The following is a 23100-nucleotide window of genomic DNA, read 5'->3' on the forward strand; positions in this document are numbered from 1 at the left end:
CGAGGCCAAGCCCACCCGAGCGCGCTGGGATGTTCGTCTCCATGAGGTAAAGGCGCTTGATAATGTCAAAGCCTTTTGCAGGGAACTTGCTGGCGTTTCTCATTTTTACCCAACTCCTGTTTTCCTTTATCAAATGTTTTACAGAGATACTGCTTTGTTTCTGGTCAGCATTAATTTCGAGTTCCTTTAATGTAAACTTGACATTTAATTTGACCATGTTGGTTAGGAAATCGTACAGTAATTTCACGGTCGCTTTCACAATTTGTTTCAAGAATTTTTTTTTGTTTTGTTTTTGTGGTGGGCTGGAGGCCTGTTTCACTATAACAACGTTTTTGTGTTTCACTATAAGATACAGGGGCAGAACCCGGCCGTTCGGCCCATCGAGTCTGCTCCGCCATTTCGGCATGACTGATTTATTTCACTTTTCAACCCAAATCTCCTGCCTTCTCCCCTTTACTTTTGACGCCCATACTGATCAAAAACCTATCAAGTTACACTTTTAATGCACCCAATATTTTATCTCATTTCCACTTGCCGACAGCTGTCTGTAAGACTTTACCCCTGAGGTGATTAAAAAAAGGTCGAATGAGGTATAAACACCACCTTGTCTCCAGAAAATATTCTTATGGAAATAGTTATTTTTTCAAAACAGCCATGTCGGAAAGCTATCCACAAACAAATGAGACAATATTCCTCTCTGTTTAAAGCTACCATTATGGTGACATGGAACTACTAACCTAAAAGTTACCAGAATTAAGCATCATGACACTGGACTTGATCAGTGCCAGCCCACACACCCTCAACTAAGTCCTGCACTTCCTGCTATTCAATAAAGTTTCAAATGCATCGAGTGGGCCCACATTCCTCATTTGCAGCACCAATTTCTTTCAGATTCAGATTATTGTCATTTAGAAACCACAAATGCAATGCGTTTAAAAAATGAGACAACGTTCCTCCAGAATGATATCACAAGAACACATGACAAAACAGACTACACCAGAAAATCCACATAATGTTTGGCAATCCTAAGCCAACTGTAAGAAAACCCTGTTCAATTCATGCGTCCAGAAAATAAAAGTGAAGTTTTGGAATAACATGATTGACAAAGCATCAAAATATGTAAACATTAAATAATACGCTAATGAAGTTTGAAGATGTCTTCCAATGCGCAATTTTGAACCACAAATTGGGTTATAGAATTGTGCATGAGAGGGACTGTGGGCCAGACAGTAGCAAGTGAAGACTGCAGATCAGCACAACTTGTTCCGTTTACAGTTACCCCTCGGTCCATGTCAATAAGAGGTCTGATGGTTGTATCCTTTCTGAGAGAAATTTTACTATGCTGATTACTGTAGTTTTCACATTAGGACAATTACTGCACTTTAAAAGTTCTTCATTGCTGTGACACCTTTGTTGGATAGCTTGTCTAATTTCCAATCCTTAGGGTTCTTCCAGGAGTCAAAAATGGTGAGTAGGTTTATTCCTAGGATTTCAGTTTATTTTAGAGTACAAACAAATGTTAAGCAAACTAAATAAACAGCTGAGAAATAGTGCTAAGAGGGGAATTGATGCTCAGCAGTGAGTAGACAAAAGAATAAAGATGGTGCTTCTGAAGAAGCTATCACATTTTATAGATAAGATAAAGAACATTCCTTTGAGAGTGATAAATTAGTTAACAGCCAGCATAATTAAAACAATTACATCACGTGGGTAATGTGCTAATACTTAACCAGTGAAAAGTGAGAAAGGAGATTAACTTTTTTGTTTTGCTGCTATACTGCTTTCTGCCAGTGAGTGTGAAAAATACATGAGTTTGTTAAAAAATTCAAATTTTATAAAAAGTATTATTTTTAAAAAGTGTTTTCCAAAACTGTCTTGCATACATTAAGGTTGTGAAAGGTATGAGAAAGGCAAATCATTTATTTCTTTGAATGCTCCACAAGAATGAGTTGCCTGGATGCCAGAAAGAAAAACAGCTGACACAAGGTCCTGTTTAAATTGAGGGCTCAGCTCATAAATATGAAGGTAAACTTTTCAGCAGACCAGGGAAGTTATAACACTGAGATAGGACACTAATCCAGTGGGAACTGGAGTGAAGGGACTCAGGATAGGACAGATAGTCAAAAAGCAAAGATAGCATGCAGTTAGATTGTCAGGAGGGGCAGGCAGGTGATGGGACTTAGTTGCTGCCAACAAGTTGAGTATCAAATCATTAGGGATGCAGAATCGGAAAGGATAGTAAATGTGATACAGTACTCAAAGTGTTGTATCTAAATGCACGTAGTATAAGAAATAAGGTCGATGATCTCATTGCAATATTACAGATTGCCAGCTGTGATGTTGTGGCTATCACTGAAACGTGGCTGAAAGATGGTTGTAGTTGGAAGTTGAATGTCCAAGGTTACACGTTATATCGGAGGGATAGGAAGGTAAGCAGAGGGAGTGGCGTGGCTCTACTGGTAAGAAATTACATCAAATCAATAGAAAGGTGTGACATAGGATCAGAAGATGTTGAATCCTTGTGGGTTGAGTTAAGAAACTATGGGGGTAACAGGACGTTGATGGCACTTATATACCGGCCTCCCAACATGACTGGGAAGTGGACCACAGGAAATAGAAAAGGTGAGTCAAAAGAGCAATGTTATGGTAGTTCATGGGAGATTTTCACATGCAGGTTGATTGGGAAAATCAGGTTGGTAATGGATCTCAAGAGAGTGAGTTTGTTGAATGCCTAAGAGATAGCTTTTTAGAGCAGTTTGTCATTGAGCCTCCTAGGGGATCAGCTATACTGGATTGGGTGTTATGTAACAAGCCAGAGGCGATTAGGGAGCTTAAGGTAAAAGAACCCTTAGGAACCAGTGATCACAATATGATTGAGTTCAACTTGAAATTTAATAAGGAGAAAGTAAAGTCCGATGTAGCAGTATTTCAGTGGAGAAAGGGAAATTCCAGTGGTATGAGAGAGGAGTTGGCCAAAGTAAGTTGGAAGGAGCTTTTGGCAGGGATGTCAGCAGAGCAACAATGGCATGTGTTTCTAGGAAAATGAGGAAGGTGCAGGCCATGTGTATTCCAAAAATGAAGAAATACTCAATTGGTAAAATAGTCCGACTGTGGCTGACAAGGGAAGTCAAAACGATTGTAAAAGCAAAAGAAAGGGCATACAACAAAGCAAAAATTAGTGGGAAGATAAGAGGATTGGGAAATTTTAAAAAACCTAGAGAGCAACTAAAAAGATCATTAGAAGGGAAAAGATGAAATATGAAAGCAAGCTAGCAAATTATATCAAAGTAGATAGTAAAAGTTTTTTCAAGTATGTTAAAAATAAAAGAGAAATGAGAGTGGATATAGGACTACTAGAAAATTAGGCAGGAGAAATAATAATGGGGGAGAAGGAGATGGTTGATGATCTAAATGAGTATTTTGTGTCAGTCTTCACTGTGGAAGACACTAGCAGTATGCCTGATGTTGTAGTGTGAAGGAAGAGAAGTGTTACAGTTACTGTTAGCAGAGGGAAGATGCTCAAAAAACTGAAAGACTTGAAGGTACATAAGTCACCTGGACCAGAGGAACTGCACCCTAGGGTTCTGAAAGAGGCAGCGTTAGAGATTTTGGTGGCAATAGAAATGATCTTTCAAAAATCATTGGACTCTAGCATATTGCCAGAGGACTAAAAAATTGCAAATGTTACTCCACTCTTTAAGAAAGGAGGAAAACAACAGAAAGAAAATGATAAACCAGTCGGCCTGACCTCAGTGGTTGGGAAATTGTTAGAGTCAATTATTAAGGATGAGGGGGATGGAGTACTTGGTGACACAGGGCAAGATAGGACAAAGTCAGTTTGGTTTCCTTATGGGAAAATCCTGCCTGATGAACCTGTTGGAATTCTTTGAGGAGATTACAGGTAGTATGGATAAAAGGGATACAGTAGATGTTGTATATTTGGACTTTCAGAAGCCTTTGACAAGGTGCCACACATGAGGCTGCTTACCAAGTTAAGAACCCATGGTATTACAGGAAAGTTACTAACATGATTAGAGCATCGGCTGGTTGGTAGGAGGCAGCGAGTGGGAATAAAAGGATCCTTTTCTGGTTGGCTGCCAGTAACTAGTGGTGTTCCGCAGGGGTCGGTGTTGGGACTACTTTTTATGCTGTATATAAATGATTTAGGTGATGGAATAGATGGCTTTGTTGCCAAGTTTGCAGAATGATACGAAGATTAGTGGAGGAACAGGTAGTCTTGCGGAAACAGGTAGGATGCAAAAGGACTTAGACAGATTAGGGGAATGGGCAAGAAAGTGACAAATGAAATATAATACTGGAAAATGCATGGTCATGCACTTTGGTAGTAGAAATAAATGTATGGACTATTTTCTAAATGGGGAGAAAATCCAGGAGTCTGAGATGCAGAGGGATGTGGGAGTCCTTGCGCAAAACACCTTGAAGGTTAACTTGCTGATTGAGTTGGTGGTGAAGAGGGCAAATACCATATTAGCATTCATTTCAAGAGGGCTAGAATACAAGAAGAAGGATGTGATGCTGCGGCTTTATGAGGTACTGATGAGGCCTCACCTTGAGTATTGTGAACAGTTCTGGGCCCCTCATCTTAGACAAGATGTGCTGGCATTAGAGAGAGAATCCAGAGGAGGTTCACAAGGATAATTCCAGGGATGAAAGGGTTATAATACAAGGAATGTTTGATGGCTCTGGGTCTGTACTCGCTGGAATTCAGAAGGATGAGGCAGGATCTCATTGAAACCTTTCAAATGTTAGGAGGCCTAGACTAATGTGGAAAGGATGTTTCCCATGGTGGGAGAGTCTAGGACAAGAGGGCACAGCCTCAAGATAGAGAAGTGCCCTTTTAAAACAGAGGTGCAGAGAAATTTCTTGAGCCAAGGGGTGGTAAATTTGTGGAATTTGTTGCTACATGCAGCTGTGGAGGCCAGTTCGTTGGGTGTATTTAAGGTAGAGATTGATAGGTTCTTGATTGGACATGACATCAAAGGTTACGGGGAACTGGGTTGAGGAGGAGATTTTTTTTAAAAAGGATCAGCTGTGATTGAATGGTGGAGCAGACTCGATGGGCCAGATGGTTGAATTCTGCTCCGATGTCTTATGGTCTAATGTTCACATCTATTAGATAGCTGGGGCTAATTTAGTGCATCCTAGAAAATGGAAACAGGGATCAGAGAGCACGATAGTACTATCACAGCAGGGAAAAAGCCCACTTGGTTCAAATAGCCAAAGAGAAAATTTGTGCTCCATTTTTTTAAGCTTCCTCATCGTTTTTCATCTATTAGTATAATCTTACTGCCTTCAAAGGGATCACTGATCATCATTTCCTTTTATAGAGGTGAGAGCCCAAGTCTAAATATTTCTTGATTGTTATAACCTCAGTTCCAGAAAAATAGCTTTTTCTTTGCATCTTCTTTAATTCCTAATATGATTGTAATACACTATAAATACATGATAGTATAGTGGTTAGCACAACACTTTACAGTGCAAGCTGTAAGATTGGGATTTAATTCCCGCTGCTGCTGTCTTTGAGGAGTCTATATTCTCCGCCCGGCGGCATGGGTTTCCACCATGTGCTCCGGTTTCCTACCATATTCCATAGACGTACAGTTAGTGTTAGTGAGTTGTGGGCATACAATGTTGGCGCTGGAAGCATGACAACACCTGCAAACTGCTCAGAGAAATGTTGACTGATTTGATACAACTATGCATTTCACTATGTTTCAATGTACATAGAACATAGAATAGTACAGGACAGTACAGGCCCTTTGGCTCACAATGTTGTGCAGACCCTTAAACCCTACTTCCCATATAACCCCCCACCTTAAATTCCTCCATATACCTCTTTAGTAGTCTCTTAAATTTCACTAGTGTATCTGCCTCCGTCACTGACTCAGGCAGTGCATTCCACGCACCAACCACTCTCTGAGTAAAAAAACCTTCCTCTAATATCCCCCTTGAACTTTCCACCCCTTACCTTAAGGCCATGTCCTCTTGTATTGAGCAGTGGTGCCCTGGGGAAGAGGCACTGGCTGTCCACTCTATCTCTTCCTCTTAATATCTTGTATACCTCTGTCATGTCTCCCCTCATCCTCCTCTCCAGAGAGTAAAGCCCTAGCTCCCTTAATCTCTGATCATAATGCATACTCTCTAAACCAGGTAGCATCCTGGCAGATCTCCTCTGTACCCTTTCCAATGCTTCCACGTCCTTCCTTTAATGAGACGACCAGAACTGGACACAGTACTCCAACTGTGGCCTAACCAGAGTTTTTTTGAGCTGCATCATTACCTTGCAACTCTTAAACTCTATCCCTCGATTTATGAAAGCTAACACCCCATAAGCTTTCTTAACTACCTTATTTACCTGTGAGGCAACTTTCAGGGATCTGTGGACATGAACCCCCAGATCCCTCTGCTCCTCCACACTACCAAGTACATGTGACAAATAAAGCAAATCTTTTGCATTTCACATTTTACTGGATGACGTTCAACTGAAATTCTATATAACTAACATTATTTCACCACTTCACACTTAACATAATCTAGAAATGATTTATTCCTATTTTCCAAGGAACCTGCTGTTTCTTTATTAGAGTCACAAAATCATAGAAAGGTACATCACAGAAACAGGCCCCTCAGCCCATTTAGTCAGTGGCAAACCATTTAATTGCCTACTCCCATCAACCTGCACTGGGACCATAACCCTCCATACCCCTACAAGTAGGAGAGGATATTTCCAATAGTGGGAGAGTGTAGGACAGCTTCAGAGTAGAAAGACATCCTTTTAGAACAGAGATGAGGGGGACTTTTTTTAGCCGGAGGGTAGTGAAACGGCCTCTCCAGATGCACTCTAGCAAGGCTTCCAAGATTTAATAGGTTTCAGTGAGATCCCCCTTCGTTCTTCTAAACTCCAGAAGTACAGGCCCAGAGTCATCATACATTAACCCTTTCATTCCTGCAATTCTTCTCGTGAAACTCTTCTGGATTCTTGTCAATGCTGGAACTTCTTTTAGATAAGGGGCTCAAAACTGGTCACAATACACCGTGTGGTCTGACCAATGTCTTATAAAGCCTCAGCATTACATCCTTGCTTATAAATCTAGTCCTCTTGAAATGAATGCTAACATTGCATTTGCCTTCCTAACCACCAACCCTAATCTGCAAGTTAGCAATTACAGAATCCTGCATGAGGACTTCCAAGTCCCTTTGCATCTCTGATTATTGAATTTTCTCCACGACTTGAAAATAGTCTATGTATTTATTCCATTTACAGAAGTGCATGAGCAAAATCTTCCGTACACTATATTCCATCTGCCATTTCTTTGCCCATTCTCCCAATCTATCTAAGTCCTTCGGCAGACTCCCTGCTTCTTAATCACTACTGACCTCTCCACCTATCTTTATATCATCCACAAACATGGTCACAATGTCATCATCCAAATCATTGGCATATATATAATGTAAAAAGAAGCAGCCTCAGCACCAACCCACTAGTCAACAGCAGCTAACCTTTCAGCCATCTTCTATCAATGCTAGTATCTTTCCTGTTATTCCATGGATTCTTAGTCCTGTTAATAACCTCATGTGTGGCATCTTGTGAAAGGCCTTCTGAAAATCCAAGTTAACAATATCCACTGACCCTCCTTTGTCAATCCTGCTTGTTATCTCCTCAAAGAAATCCAACAGATTAGTCATACAAGATTTTCTCTTTAGAAAACCATGCTGACTATGTCCTATTTTATCCTTTGCCTCCAAGTACCCTAAAACCTTATCCTTAGTAATGGACTTCATCTTCCCAGCCACTGAAGTCAGTTTAACTGACCTATAAATTTTCTTTCTCTGTCTCTGTCCTTTTCTTAAAGAGTAGAGTAACATTTACAAATTTCCTGTCTTCCAGAACCATTCCAGAATATAGTTATTCTTAAAAGATCATTACTAATCCCTCCACAATCTCTTCAGCTACCTTTTCCAGAACCCTGTGGTGTAGTCCATCTGCTCGAGGTGTCTCATTTACCTTCACACCTTTCAGCTTCCTGAGCATCATCTCCTTAGTGATAGCAACCACACTCACTCCTGTCCCCTGATATTCTCAAATTTCTGGTATGCTGCTGGTGTCTTCCACAGTGAAGACTGACACAAAATACCTATTGAATTTGTATACCATTTCTTTGACCCCCGTAACTACCTCTCCAGTGCTCCAATATCCTCTCTCATCTCTCTTTCACTCTTTATATATCTGGAAAAACTTTTGGTATCCTAGCTTACCTTCAGATTTAAGCTCTATGACTTTTTAGTTGCCTTCTGTTTTTTTAAAAGCTTCCCAATCCTTTACCTTCCCACTAATTTTTGCTACATAATTTGCTCTCTCTTTTGCTTTTCTGGTGTCTTTGTCAGCCATGGTTGCATCACCCTCCCTTTAGAATACTTCTTCCTCTTTGGCGTGTATCTGTGGTGGCCAGTGCTATCACGTTTACTGTTGTGTGCTGGGGCAGCAGGCTGAGGGTAGCAGACACCAACAGAATCAACAAACTCATTCGCAAGGCCAGTGATGTTGTCGGGGTGGAACTGGACTCTCTGACGGTGGTGTCTGAAAAGAGGATGCTGTCCAAGTTGCATGCCATCTTGGACAATGTCACCCATCCACTCCATAATGTACTGGTTAGGCACAGGATTACATTCAGCCAGAGACTCATTCCGCCAAGATGCAACACTTAGCATCATAGGAAGTCATTCCTGCCTGTGGCCATCAAACTTTACAACTCCTCCCTCAGAGTGTCAGACACCCTGAGCCAATAGGCTGGTCCTGGACTTATTTCCATTTGGAATAATTTACCTATTATTTAATTATTTATGGTTTTATATTGCTATATTTCTACACTATTCTTGGTTGGTGCGACTGTAACGAAACCCAATTTCCCTCTGGATCAATAAAGTCTGTCTGTCTATCCCGCACCTTCTGAATTTCTTCCAGAAAATTCAGCCATTGCCCTGCCATTGTCACTGCTGTGTCCCTTTCTGATCAACTTTGTCCAGCTCCTTTCTCATGCCTCTGCAAATCCCTTTACTCCACTGTAATACTGATACATCTGACTTGCTCTTCTCCCTCTCAAAATGCAGGGTAAATTTTATCATATTGTGGTCACTGGCTCCTCAGGGCTCTTTTACCTTAAGCTCCCTAATTAAATCTGGTTCATAACGCAATACCCACCAATTGCCTTTCCCATTGTGAGTTCAACCACAAGCTGTCTTAAAAAACATTCCTTAGGCATTCTACAAATTTTATCTCATGGGATCCAGCACCAACCTGATTTTCCCAATCTACCTGCATAATGAAATCCACTAAGACTGTTGTAACATTGCCTTTGTTACATACCCTTCATAAACGTTTAAGATAATTAAAGGATTTGATAGGATTGAGGCAGGAAATATGTTCCAGATGTTGGGAGAGTCCAGTACCAGAGGGCATGGATTGAGAATAAGAGGTCAGTTATTTAAAACAGAGTTGAGGAAGAGCTTCTTCTCCCAGAGAGTTGTGGAGGTGTGGAATGCACTGCCTCGGAAGACGGTGGAGGCCAATTCTCTGGATGCTTTCAAGAAGGAGCTGGATAGATATCTGATGGATAGGGGAATCAAGGGATATGGGGACAAGGCAGGGACTGGGTATTGATAGTGAATGTTCAGCCATGATCTCAGAATGGCGGTGCAGACTCGAGGGGCCGAATGGTCTACTTCTGCACCTATTGTCTATTGTCTATTGTCTAACTCTCTTTGTTATATGTATCTCTCATCCTGGCCACTGTTCAGATGTAGCCAGGGTCTTTTTACCCTTACAGTTTCTTATCTCTTCCAATCTTATGTCACTTCTTCTAAAGATTTGATTTCATTTTCTACCAACAGAGCTGCCCCACCCTCTCTGCCTCCCTGCCTGTCCTTTTGATATCCTTGGATGTTAAACCCTCAACTATGTTTTTTCACAACGCCATAACTGCCAATCTCTAACTGTGCTACAAGATCACCTACCTTATTGCGCATATTACGTGCATTCAGTTACATGCATATTACGTATCTTCAGTCTTGTAATCATCACCCTTTACAATTTTGCTCCGATGTTACACTTCAGCTCATCCCACTAACTGCAATTTTGCCCTGTCCTTCCTCACAGTTTGAATACACACTGCATCTACTTGTATACCAAATGCTCAATCCAAAGCTCTATCAAACTGGTTACCATCAATTGCCAAATTAGTTTAAGCCCTCCCCAACAGTTCAAGCAAATTTGCCTGCAAGGACATTGGTCTGCCTCGGGTTCAGGTTTAATCTGTCCTTTTTGTACAGATCATACTTTCAGTGAAGAGGTCCCTATGATCCAGAAATCTGAAACCCTGACCCCTGCACCAATTCCTCGGCCATGTACTTATCTACCAAGTCATCCTGTTCTTACTCTCACTGGTGAATGGCACAGGCAGCAAACTAGAGATTACTGCCCTGGAGGTCCTGCTTTTCAAGAGTCAGTGCCTTGGCAGGCATCCTTTGTCAACCATAAGCCAACCATTGGTTTGACAAGTTAAATCAAATGTCACGTAGATTGAGTCAGAAGGAAAATATTGTGACTTCTCAGGAGACCTAAGATACCGGAATCTGGAGCAACATGCAAAGTATTGGAGGAAATCAGTGGCAACATCTGTGGGAGAAAATGAAGAGTTGACATTTCAGGTTGAGGCCATTCATCTGGACTGGATAGAAAGAGGGGCAATTGCTAAAATAGAAGGGTGGAGGGAAGGAGGGGAGCCAGAGCAGGTAAGGGGAGAGAGAGATTGGGAATCATATAAGAAGTTGGGAGATGACAGATAGAAGTGACAAAGGGCTGAAAATGGTGGAGAATAGATTAAAGGGAGGGAGGTCAGAAGGGGAAACGTTGGGTAAGAGTGAAGAAAAAGACATGGGTTGATGGTAGGCAGTTGGATCAAGAAGAGAGAGAAAAGAAAAATGGGGGGAAAGATCCATCTACATCTGTAGCCCTTTGTCAGTTCCTCATGTCACTTCCCAGCTTCCTTCCCAACATCATCTCCACTCTTCCTCCCCCTCTCATTTGCCTGTTAGCTCCTGCACCTGGATCACCTGTCAGCTCCTGCTCCACCTCTTCCTTCGCCATTTTATACAGAGATCTCCCCTCTTTCTTTTCAGTCCAGACAAACACCCTCAACCTGAAACGCCAATTGACCATTTTTCCCTTCCCCCTTCACCCCATAGATTTCTCAGGGACCTAGGCATGGCCTGCAAGTGTCCTATCCAAAGCTGATAGGGAATGGATGAGATATGGCTATCATGAAGTCGCATACATGGGGTAATTGGCCTCAGAATCCAGGGGAACCAGCATTCCCTGCGAAGCTTCATTTCAGACAGTCTGATGATACTCTGGAATGAAAAGCTGTCAGCTCTTTTTGAATGGAGTAACCCACTTCATACAACAGAGGGCAGCAAACTACAAGATGCTGAAAATATCTGCAGCTCCAATCTGGAAGCAGACAGATAGAAAGTCCATTGCTCTGGTTTCTTAACGTACCACTAACCCTGTTCTGAAATTGTAGCTTTGGCAGATTTCATAAGAATTCTCTTGATTGAGATGATGTTATCAGATGCAAGAGCCTCACTGAAATTCATGTAGGAGAATTAGTCCATGAACATCCAGGGTCAATACTGACATTTCCTTCTTCCTACCTGCTCAGTAGCTTGACCTGTTCCTTGCCTCCTTCCCATTCTCACTAAAGTTCAAGGGAAATGCCACAAAGCAAATGTTCACATGGAAACATACACCACACCAGATTCTGCAGATGCTGGAAATCCAGAGTTACGTGCAAAAATGGTGGACGAACTCAAAGTACAAAGCAAATGTATTATCACAGTGCATATATGTCATCACATATAACCCTGAAATTTATTTTCCTGCAGGCATACTCAGCAAATCTATAGAATAGTAACCACAGTATCAGGATCAATGAAAGATCAACCAGAGTGCAGAAAACAACAAACTGTACAAGTACAATATAAATAAATGGCAATAATGAGAACATATAACAATCACAGCACGGAAACAGGCCATCTAGGCCGTCCTAGTCCGTGCCGAACTCTTAATCTCACCTAGTCCCACCTACCCGCACTCAGCCCATAACCCTCCACTCCTTTCCTGTCCATATACCTATCCAATTTTACCTTAAATGACACAACTGAACTGGCCTCTACTACTTCTACAGGAAGCTCATTCCACACAGCTATCACTCTCTGAGTAAAGAAATACCCCCTCGTGTTTCCCTTAAACTTCTGCCCCCTAACTCTCAAATCATGTCCTCTCGTTTGAATCTCCCCTACTCTCAATGGAAACAGCCTATTCACGTCAACTCTATCTATCCCTCTCAAAATTTTAAATACCTTGATCAAATCCCCCCTCAACCTTCTACGCTCCAATGAATAGAGACCTAACTTGTTCAACCTTTCTCTGTAACTTAAGTGCTGAAACCCAGGTAACATCCTAGTAAATCGTCTCTGCACTCTCTAATTTATTGATATCTTTCCTATAATTCAGTGACCAGAACTGCACACAGTATTCTAAATTTGGCCTTACCAATGCCTTGTACAATTTATTTTATTACATGAAATAAAGAATCCTTAAAGTGAGATCATTGGTTGTAGAAACAACTCAATAGATGGGCAAGTGAATGTAGTTAAACTCTTTGTTCAAGAGCTTGATGGTTGAGGGGTTGTGGGGTAGTAACTGTTCTTGAACCTGATGGTGCAAGTCCTGAGGCTCTTGTACCTTCTACATGATGGCAGCAGTGAGAAAAGAGCATGGCCTGGATGGTGAGGATCTCTGATAATGAATGCCGCTTTCCTACGACTGCATTTCATGTAGATGTGCTCAGTGGTTGGGAGGGCTTTACCTCAATGTACCGGGTTGAATCCACTACCTTTTGTAGGATTTTCTGTTCAAAGGCATTGGTGTTTCCATACCAGGCCATGATACAGCCAGTCAATAAACTCTCCACGGCACGTCTATAGAAACTTGTCAAAGTTTTGGTGTCATGTCAAGTCTCTGCAGACTCCTAAGGAAGCAGAGGTGCTGCTGTGCGTTCAGTGGAGAGGAATAAACAGTCAATGTTGCAGGCCTGAACCTTCAACCCTGCCTGTCCTGAAAAAAGGTTCAGGCCCACAACATTAACTATTTATTCCTCTCCATGGATACTGCCTGATCTACTGAGTTCCTCCAACATTTTCTGTATGTTGTTTATGTGGAAGCCTTTTAGTCTGGGCAGGCTTCTTTAACACCTTCAACACTTCTTTATAGAGTTTAGTAACTTGGACTTCAGAAAGCACCAAGGACTTGGAGATGTGTAACACAGCTAGTCTAAATCAATCAGCTGGTAATCTAAAAGTTGCTTTCAATTAGCTGGTGTGAATGGGGATGGGGGAGTATTATCTCCTGATAACGTGATCAGTTCAAAGTAGCTTTAGTTTGAATTTTGGGTTTCAAACCAACACAATTGCCCTCAGATCCAGATTGTACTGGGATTATCAACTTGGCCTGCTTGTTTTGATGATGCCCAAGGACATTTGGTACATTATTAATGCTCACTTGAACTTGTTCCACAAATGCAGGCACCATTTTGTAAATCTAAGGTAATTGCAATGCTCTAAAAATAGGTGCTGAAGCCAATTGTTTGCAGAATGTTTCAGCAAATTCCACAACTGCAAGGAGATGAATGACCGAGCCATTACTTTTGGAGATATACATCAGGGTGTACATTCTAGTTCGAACCAGGAGAGAAGGAAATATGCTGAACAGACTCACCGGGTTAACAACACCCAAATTAAGCTATTTATCCCTCTGCCCAGGTACTGAGAGATTTGTTGCAGTAAAAGAGTTTTATTTCCCTGCTTTAGCTCAAAATTTCAGAGAATCTTTAATTCATTCTTTTTAAATGTACTGAATATTCATACCATTGGTATCCAGTGACATATCATTGGGTGGTGATTGGGATACAGTTCACAAAATACTTGAGTTAAATGCAGAGATGGAATAAATTAATATTCCCTGCAATTTTTAAAGTTAAGTGACGATCTGATAGTAGTTACAAGAAGTCTGGAATTAGACAGAGCTAAAATTGAGGAATTATTGGTACTAATTGGGAAGTCTAGAAAGTGAGGACAACATCTGAAAGTTTAAATTTTAGGACACCAATTCAATTGTTAATTTTAATCTGTGATGAATAAATTTTTGACAACTACATATATTAAAGTTCAAAGTAAAATTTATTATCAGAGTACATATATGTCACCACAAACAACCCTGAGATTCTTTCTCTTTGGGCATACTTAGCAAATCTATAGAACAGTAACTGTAAACCGTAAACAAACTGTGGAAGGGTAGCTATAAATAAATAGCAATAAATAATGAGCATTATATAACAGAATCCTTAAATGAGTGTAGATCTCCCTTTTGTTCAAGAGCCTGATGGTTGGGGGATATTAACTGTTCTTGAATCTGGTGGTGTAAGTTCTGAGGCACTTGTACTTTCTACCTATGGCAGCAGTGAGAAAAGAGTGTGGTCAGGGTGGTCAGGATCTTTGATGATGGATACTGCTTTTCTATGGCAATATTTCATGTAGATGTGTTCATGGTTGGGAGGGTTTTACCCATGATGTACTGGGCCGAGTCCACTGCCTTTGGTGGGATTTTCTGCTCAAAGGCATTGGTGTTCCCATACCAGGTCTAATGCAGCCAGTTGGCACACCTTCCACCACACAGCTATAGCAGTTTGCCAAGGTTTTTGATAACATGCCGAACCTCCGCAAACTCCTGAGGAAGTAGAGGTGCTGTCACGCTTTCTTCATAATAATATTTATATGATGGGTCCAGGACAGATCCTCTGAGACAGTGAATCCCAGGAATTTAAACTTACTGATCCTCTCCACCTCTGATCCTCTGATGATTACTGGCGCATGGACCTCTGGTTTCCATTTCTTAAAGTCTACAACCAGTCCCTTGGTCTTATTGACATTAAGTGAGAGGTTGTTGTTATTACACCACTCAGACAAGTTTTCAGTCTCCCACTGTACATTGATTCATCACCCCCTTTGATACAGCCCACAACAGTGGTGTCATCAGCAAGCTTGTATATGGTGTTGAAACTGTACTTAGCCACAGAGTCATAGGTATTAAGGGAGTAGAGTGGGGGGTTAAGTACACACATCCCTGCGGTGCTCCTGTGCTGATGGTGATTGTGGAGGAGAAGTTTTTGCTGATCTGAACTGACTGGGATCTACTCTTTCTCTCTCTCTCCCTTCCTCCCTCCCCTCTCCCCCCTTGTCCCCTCTCCATCCCCTCTCTCTCTCCCTTTCTCCCTCTCCCTCTTTTTTTAATGGAGGATGAGAGCCTGTTAGGATGAGGCTTGGAGAAGCGACGCTAAAGATTGTAACATCAGAATAGTGAGCTGTTCGCCTCCTGCTCTTGTTGTTACAGGAGCGATCTCTCTTTCCCTTGCTGGTGAGAGAGAGCCTGTCTGAGATACTGAAGTGCTAGGTTATGGACTATAGATCAAGGTCTCTCTGGGGGCTTTTGCTTTTGTTTACATGGTGGGGGGTGGTTCTGCTGGTGCGTGGGGGGAAGAGCTGATGCTTCTACTGCTGGTTGGGCGTGTGGGGGGCTTTGGGGTTCTGAAGTCACTATCATCCATCCTTTGAGGTTTCATCTTTGTGGATGACTGTGAAAAATAGGAATTTCAAGTTTTATACTGTATACATTTTCTGATGTTAAATTGAACAATTTGAACCATTTGCTGTGTATGGTGGCCCATGCCCCATGTTCTGCAGCTCAGGGTTGTCAACAATGCTTTGAATCTGTGGATATCCATCCAAGAGTAGGTGTTTTCTGCAACACCTGTCTGCGAATAGACTGAAAAATTATCCACGGTAACAAAGTACGTTCTCCTATCTTGCGGGATTTCAGATGGTTAATGAATCACAGAAAGCAGAGTGCTCCTGAAATTTTTTTTGAGCATGGAGGACACCTGTTCTGAAACAGCCTTGACTTTTGTTGGATCTGGCTCTGCGTCATCTCTGGAGATCATGTGACCCACAAAGGAGGCTTCCTTCAGATTGAGTTTCAACTTTTGTTCATTTGCCTTCAGTTGCCTTGCCCTCATTCTGTGCATTTCCTTTGGCCCTCCCCCCACACACAGACAACAATTCCATTCGGCTATGGTCTTCAAGTGTAGTATCTAGGCTTTTGTTGAAATTTCTCTTTGCAGCATTCTTCAAAAATGCCACCCGACAAACAATGTGTTGAAACAGGCTAAGTATCAGGTCTCCTCATCATGTTTAACATGCTTTACTGGATCATTTTCCCTGTCTTAGGAACTGTCTCCAACTTGGCTTTATGTTTCTCCATCAGAGACACTGGAATAGGCCTTTGTCAGAACCAGAATCAGAATCAGGTTTATTAGCACCGGCATGTGTCGTGAAATTTGTTAGCTTAGCAGCAGCAGTTCAATGCAATATGTAATCTAGCAGAGAGAAAAAAATAATAATAAATAAAATTTTAAAAATAATAAATAAACAAGTAAATCAGTTATGTATATTGAATAGATTTTAAAAAGTGCAAAAACAGAAACACCGTATATTTTTTTAAAAAGTGAGGTAGTGTCCAAAGATTCATCCAAACGAGTGATAGATTTTTCAACAGTGCCATCTTTTATTCCTTTGTCTTGCACCCCTCAGTATAAATTCCCTTCTCAGCATCATTTTTCAGCTCTTTATTTAGCTTGCATAGTAGTTGTATGTTTGTTTGTACTCTAAAATAAACTGAAATCTTAGAATTAAGACTCCTCACCCTTTCTGACCCTTCCCGGAAAGACACAAAGATTAACTGGAGATCCAACAAGCATGAAAATGAGCTGTCAGCCCAGGTTCATACCAACCATTAAAACTCATTTAATCTAACATCCTCTCTTTTCTTATTCTCTCCATGTTCCATGTTAACCCCTCCTCACTTTTTACCACTGACCTACATGTGGAGGGCAACTTGCAATGGGCAGTAATCTACCATTTTGCAGCACTTTGGAAGGAGTCCCTGGAGGGAGCCCACATGGCCATAGGGAGAATATGTAAAACTCCACACAAACAGCACTGGGGTGGGATCAAGGCTTGGTCTCCGGCCCGCTGAGATAGCAGCTTTACTAGATGCACCACTGTGGCTACTCAGTAAACTGTAATTCGTTGTTTAGAACTTGATGGTGTTTGCCTCCTATTCAGTCAAAAGCATCCTGTGAACTTATGAGTTGCATAAGTGGTGCCAGCAAACAACGCTATCACGGATGACATTCCCCAGGTGGCCAATGGAACTTCCTTAACTTTTTTAATGTCTTATTTTTCTTTTAAACTGCTGGAACCAGTGATCTACAGTTTAATAGTGTGTTTTTGGGCCGATTGAGTTATCTAGTGCTTTGCTGCCTCTGAGATAGTTCTAGAAGGCAAGTGGCCTCAAGGCCAATAAACTTAGAGACCATGATTGACTCCGTTTCATGCTGATCTTGCTGATTAAAGCTTCAAGGAAGATGAAACGTCGAAGCAAGTGCAGAAAGCGAGTGAGTGTTCAGTGCCATCTACCAGCCTCTCGCTCATTACTGCCAGAGGAAGGTGTATGCATGTGGTGGTCTCTCTCCCTCCCTCTCACTCGCTGCTCCTGAAGGAAGGCCGCTGCACTTAAATGGTCTCTCTTATCCTCGATGCAGTCTTGTTGGAGGATGGTACCAAAGTTCTGGGTTTGCGGTTTGTGGTCACTCCTTTTTCTTTGCTATTTTGGGCAGCCTGCAGATAATAAACACTGAGCTGAACTGAATATGGACTCTTTCAATTTGGTGTATAATTTTCTGTGTTTTCACTTGGTCATGCTTGTTGCTGTTCACGAGATTTGTTATTTTTGCACGAGGGGGGTGATGTTCTTGTTGCCATTTGCGCAATTTTTTTTGCTCCGGGAGGATTTTGATGTTTATCTTTGAACAGGTTCTATAGTTTACTTTGTTTCATGGCTGACTGTGGAGAAGATAAATATCAGTGTGGTATACTGCATACATTGATAATAAATGTAATTTGAATGCTTTAATCCTGCCATGTTTATTTTTATCAGTCTCATCTGCATCACTTCCATACCGACGTGGGACGTTTTTCTGGTCAACTGTGATAAAATTCTAGTGCACTTGACTTCATGGGTCAGTTGATTTAGAGAACATCTCTAAGCCAACTTTAATCTTGTCTTTCTGCCTATCGAAGTTAGTGACTCACTGGTTTAAATTCAGCACATCAGGATTAATGGTAAATGTGATGTTGCTCTTGAACCAAGCTGAAAATACACTAAATCCAGTCGAAAGGTTTCGGCCTGAAACGTTGACAATACTCTTTTCTAAGATCCCCCAGCATTTTTGTGTGTGTTGCTTGGATTTCAAGCATTTGCAGATTTTTTCTTGTTTGTGATTGAATTCACCGAAATATCCTTGTATTATTATGTCAACAGTACTCCTAACACTTGGGCCATTTTGGCTGCATTATCCTCGTTTGCCTCGCATTAATGGTGAAGCAAGAAACAGAAGGGCGAGCAAGGGGACTGTGCAGCGAAGCATTACCCATTCAACAGTTCTTACCTGACTTTGGAGAGCTCAGCAGCTTTGTGTCTCTCAAGCCAACTATTCTTCACATTGCAGCAGTTGCCTTCAGGCTGAACACAAAAAAAAAAGCAAATATATCACCTTCTACGGAGTGATAAATACAAAACTGTAGTTATCTGTAAATCTTTCTGTCAAGAATGTATCAACAGAGTTTCCCTACACAAGGTTTCAAATTTAATTATTAGTTAGAATGCAATGTGCGCATGCTGTATCTAATTTGATCCCCAAGGTATTACTCAAGGGCTTTATGATGTAGTGTCACTCTTGCAAGATTGTCAAGCCAGAGAGTGGTAGTGAGGACAAGCTCCCACTACCTAAAAGTGATCCTCACGGCATCCGCCTCAAATAGCCTCTGACAACCAAGTCCAACTCCTGGCCTTCTCATGTGGCTTAGCCTCTAAGCCCGGTGGAACTGTTCTTACTGACAGGAGAAGGGGCGAAGGTGGGTCCCAGTGCCTGAAGACCAGAGCTTCGGGTAGATAGAGCTCATCAGCCTGGGAAGGCAGTCCATCTAAGAAAGGGAAAACTGATTTCAAATCTCCGCTGCCTTGCAGCCATGCCCACTTAGGGGAAAGGCTTCGGGAGTAACCCTGAGGACAAATCCGGAGCTGGAGTCCCTAAGGCAGTCCGACGTTGCCTTCAACATCACTCTGGCAACTCCTGCAACGACACTGGTGCCAAGCTGTATCGGCCCTTGGACAACATCGGTGGCGTGGAGAGGGGAGACTTGCTGCTTGGGCATCTGCCAGTCTTCCATACAACCTTGCCCAGGCCTGCACCCTGGAGAGGACTCTCCAGCATCACCTCACCGCACAACAGACGCTGCTCTACCAACACAGACTGTAGCAAGACTTTCCAGGCCAACATCATCACTCTTTCCATTTCTGATACCTGGAATGTTAACTCTAATCTTTTCTGGTTTATTAGTCTCAGTCATTTCAATATACAGGTGGCCCCCAGTTTTTGAGCTTTTTGACAGCTCGCTGTTACGAAGGACCTACATTAGTACCTGCTTTCACTAACCAAAGAGGATTTTCGCTTTTACGAAAAAATGACGCACGCTTTATACGTGTGTTTACCCTGAGAAAGACTACCATGACCGTGAAGCCTTGTGCAAGCAGTTGTGTACGTGCCGAATTTTTTTTCTTCAAATCGATTTTGGCTCGCTGTCTTCCTGATTCTGATAAGTAAAACTACACTGTACATACAATATTTCTACTTTATATAGGCTGTATATTTATCATATCATTCCTGCTTTTACTATATGTTTGTGTTATTTTAGGTTTATGTGTTATTTGGTATGATTTGGTAGGTTATTTTTTGGGTCTGGGAACGCTGAAAAATTTTTCCAATATAAATTAATGGTAATTGCTTCTTCGCTTTACGACATTTTGGCTTACAAACGGTTTCATAGGAACACTCTACCTTCTGATAGTGGGGGAACCTATATTGTAAAATACATTTTTTCTTACCTGGAAATCTAATACTAGGGCAGATCTATTTGCTTCATCGTACACAATCGTATGGTTTGCTAGATCTCTTGAAGCATTCCACAAATTACCTGGATTGGAGGGGGCAAAGTCCACTTTAGGAATTCAGATTAAGTCATGGACTACAAATGTCATAATTTCATTAACCAGAACTTAAGCGGCTGTTTCCAAACATTCTCTGACACTCTTACAAAGGTACCGAAGGATAGCTAATGGTTCTTAAGTTCAAAGTAAATTCATTATCTAAGTACATATGTATCACCATGTATAATCCTGAAAGATTCGTCTTCTTGCAGATAGTCGCAGTAAATTCAAGAACCATTATAGAATCAATAAACGTCTGCACCCAACAGGATGGACAAAAAAAAAACAATGTACAAAAGACAACAAATTGTGCAAATACAAAAGAGAAAAAAAAAGCAATAAATATTGAGAACATGAGATGAAGAGTTCTTGAAAGTGAGTCCACAGGTTGGGAGAACAGTTCAGTAATAAGGCAAGTGAAGTTATCGGGTTCAAGAGCCCGATGCTTAAGGGGGTAATAACTGTTTCTGAAGCTGCTGGTGTGAGTTCTGAGGCTTCTGTAACACCTTCCTGATGGCAGGACTGAGAAGGGAACACGACCTGGGTGGTGGGGTTCCCAGATGATGGATGCTGCAACTGCACTGTGTAGATGGGCTTAATGTTGGGGAGTGCTTTACCTGTAATGGACTGGGCTGTACCCACTTCTTTTTGTAGGCATTTCCATTAAGGCATTCAGGCCATTGGTGTTTCCATGCTAGTCTGTGATGGAACCACTACACATCTTCAGAATTTTGTCAAAATATTAGATGTCATGACAAATCTATGCAAACTTTGAAGGAAGCAGAGACGCTGTTGTACTTTCTTTATATTTGTTCTTAAGACAGGTGCTCTAAAATGATAGCACTGAGGAATTCAAAGTGGATGACCCTCTCCAGCTTTGATTTCCCCTCCCGCCACCCCCCACTGGCTCTTGGACCTCTGTTTCCTCTTCCTGAAGTCAATAATTAGCTCCTTGGTCTTGCTGACATTGAGTGAGAGGATATTGTTGTGGCACCACTCTGCCGGATTTTTAGTCTTCCTCCTATACACTGATTCGTCACCACCTTTGATTTGGCATTGACTAGTGATATCAGAAAATATAAATATAGCATTAGAGCTGTGCTTAGTCAAACAGTCATAGGCATAAAACAAGTAGAGTAGGGAGCCAAGCAAACAGCTCATGTGGTACCCCTGTGCTGGCAGAGATTGTAGAAGAGATGTTGTCGCCAATCTGAACTGACTGGGGTCTGCAAGTGAGGAAATTGAGGATCCAGTTGAACAATTGCACGTTGAGGCCAAGGTCTTGAAACTTATTGATTTGTTTTGAGGGGATGATAGTATTGAATGCAGAGCTGTAGTCAATGGGGAGCACCCTTAGTATGCATCTGGACTATCCAGGTGTTCCAGGCTTGAGTGAAGAACCAATAAAACAGCATTTGCTGTTGCCCTGTTGTGATGGTAGACAAATTCGAGTAGATCCAAGTTGTTTCTCAGGCACTGATAGGTTTCATCACCAACCTCTCAAAGCACTTCGTCACAGAGGATGTAATTGCTGCAGAGTGATTGTCATTGAGGCAGATTACCAGGTTCTTCCTAGGCACCAGTATGATTGAGGCCTGCTTGAGCGAGACTGACAAATTAAGAGGTTAAGAATGCTCCAGGCAGTTAATCAGCTCAGGTCTTTAGCACTTAGCCAGGTATCCCATTGAGCTGGATGCTGTCCAAGGGTTCACCCTCCTGAAGGATGTTCTCATGTCAAACTCAGAGACTGAATTCACGGGGTCATTGCAGTCGAGGGAGTTTGTGGTAAGGGAAGAGTGAATGATTTTGTGGGGATACACTTGTCCATGACTGTTTTATAAAGTTTGTAACAACTGTGGTATATTCATTCCAAGGACTCAAAGCAATCCCACAGCCACCTACGCAAGTAATTTATACATAACTTGTGATGTACAAACAACATTTTTAACAGCAGCTTCCACTGTGGAACCAGCAACTTCTGCAAGCATCTGCATTCTATAATTTGTGGCAACATATGAAGAACTATTGGTCCTTCACAATGCTTCATAAAGTGGTTTCCACCAAACATGATATAAGCCACTTCCACAAGTAAAGGCACTCACAAAGCCATTCTACTGGCTTTGACTATGTTCAGAAATTCGCTGTACGATAATAAGCTTCACTGATAAATAAAGATTATTTTGCACATAGTTTTATTCCTTGTCTATGATTAATTTGGGTGAGTATTCGAGCTGCGCAGCAAACCAGTCCAGTAATTGGGTGACAAGGTAGTGAAGTGGCTAGCGTAATGCTATTAAAGCACTAGCCTCTTGGGTTCACTTCCTGCCACTGTAGATTCTACATTCTCCTCGTGACCACGTGGGTTTCCTCTAGGTGTTCCACTTTCCTCCCACAGTCCAAAAGCCCTTGGGCTAGTAGGTTAATTAGTCACATGGCTGTAATTTGGCAGCATGGGCTCGATGGCCAGAAGGGTCTGTGACCCTGCTATATCTCTAAATAAATAAAAATAGAAGTGGACTCCTTGACTAAACCTGTCCGTGCCAACTGTTGGTTTATTTGCCTACATTAGATCTAAATTTCTCTCCTCCTTCCCTCTCCAGATATCTGTCCATGTCCCTTTTAAGTGTTGTTATTGTGTCTGCCTCTATCACACTTCTGCCAGCTCGTTCCTGATGGTTATCTGGTAATTCTGTCAGCACATGATGAAACTTAATCCCCGCTTCACCTGCTACACAACAAACATGCGTGGAAGGAAACTGATCAGTAACCAATCACAAACGAGAGAAAATCTGCAGATGCTG

The 23100-nt window shown here is 41.7% G+C and overlaps 1 long non-coding RNA gene across 1 annotated transcript in view; it reads left to right on the top strand.

The window, feature by feature from the left end:
* The first annotated feature begins 4 nt into the window (after positions 1–4).
* The window catches only part of LOC132406529 (uncharacterized), a 48965-nt gene continuing 25869 nt past the window's right edge, over positions 5–23100 (top strand). Inside the window, exons 1-2 of the long non-coding RNA XR_009516189.1 lie at positions 5–46; positions 2325–2429. This is a non-coding gene — a long non-coding RNA (uncharacterized LOC132406529). The remainder of the gene's footprint in view (positions 47–2324; positions 2430–23100) is intronic.

This window comes from Hypanus sabinus, chromosome 16, assembly GCF_030144855.1.
Source record: "Hypanus sabinus isolate sHypSab1 chromosome 16, sHypSab1.hap1, whole genome shotgun sequence".
In the NCBI taxonomy this organism is placed as follows: Eukaryota; Metazoa; Chordata; class Chondrichthyes; order Myliobatiformes; family Dasyatidae; genus Hypanus; species Hypanus sabinus.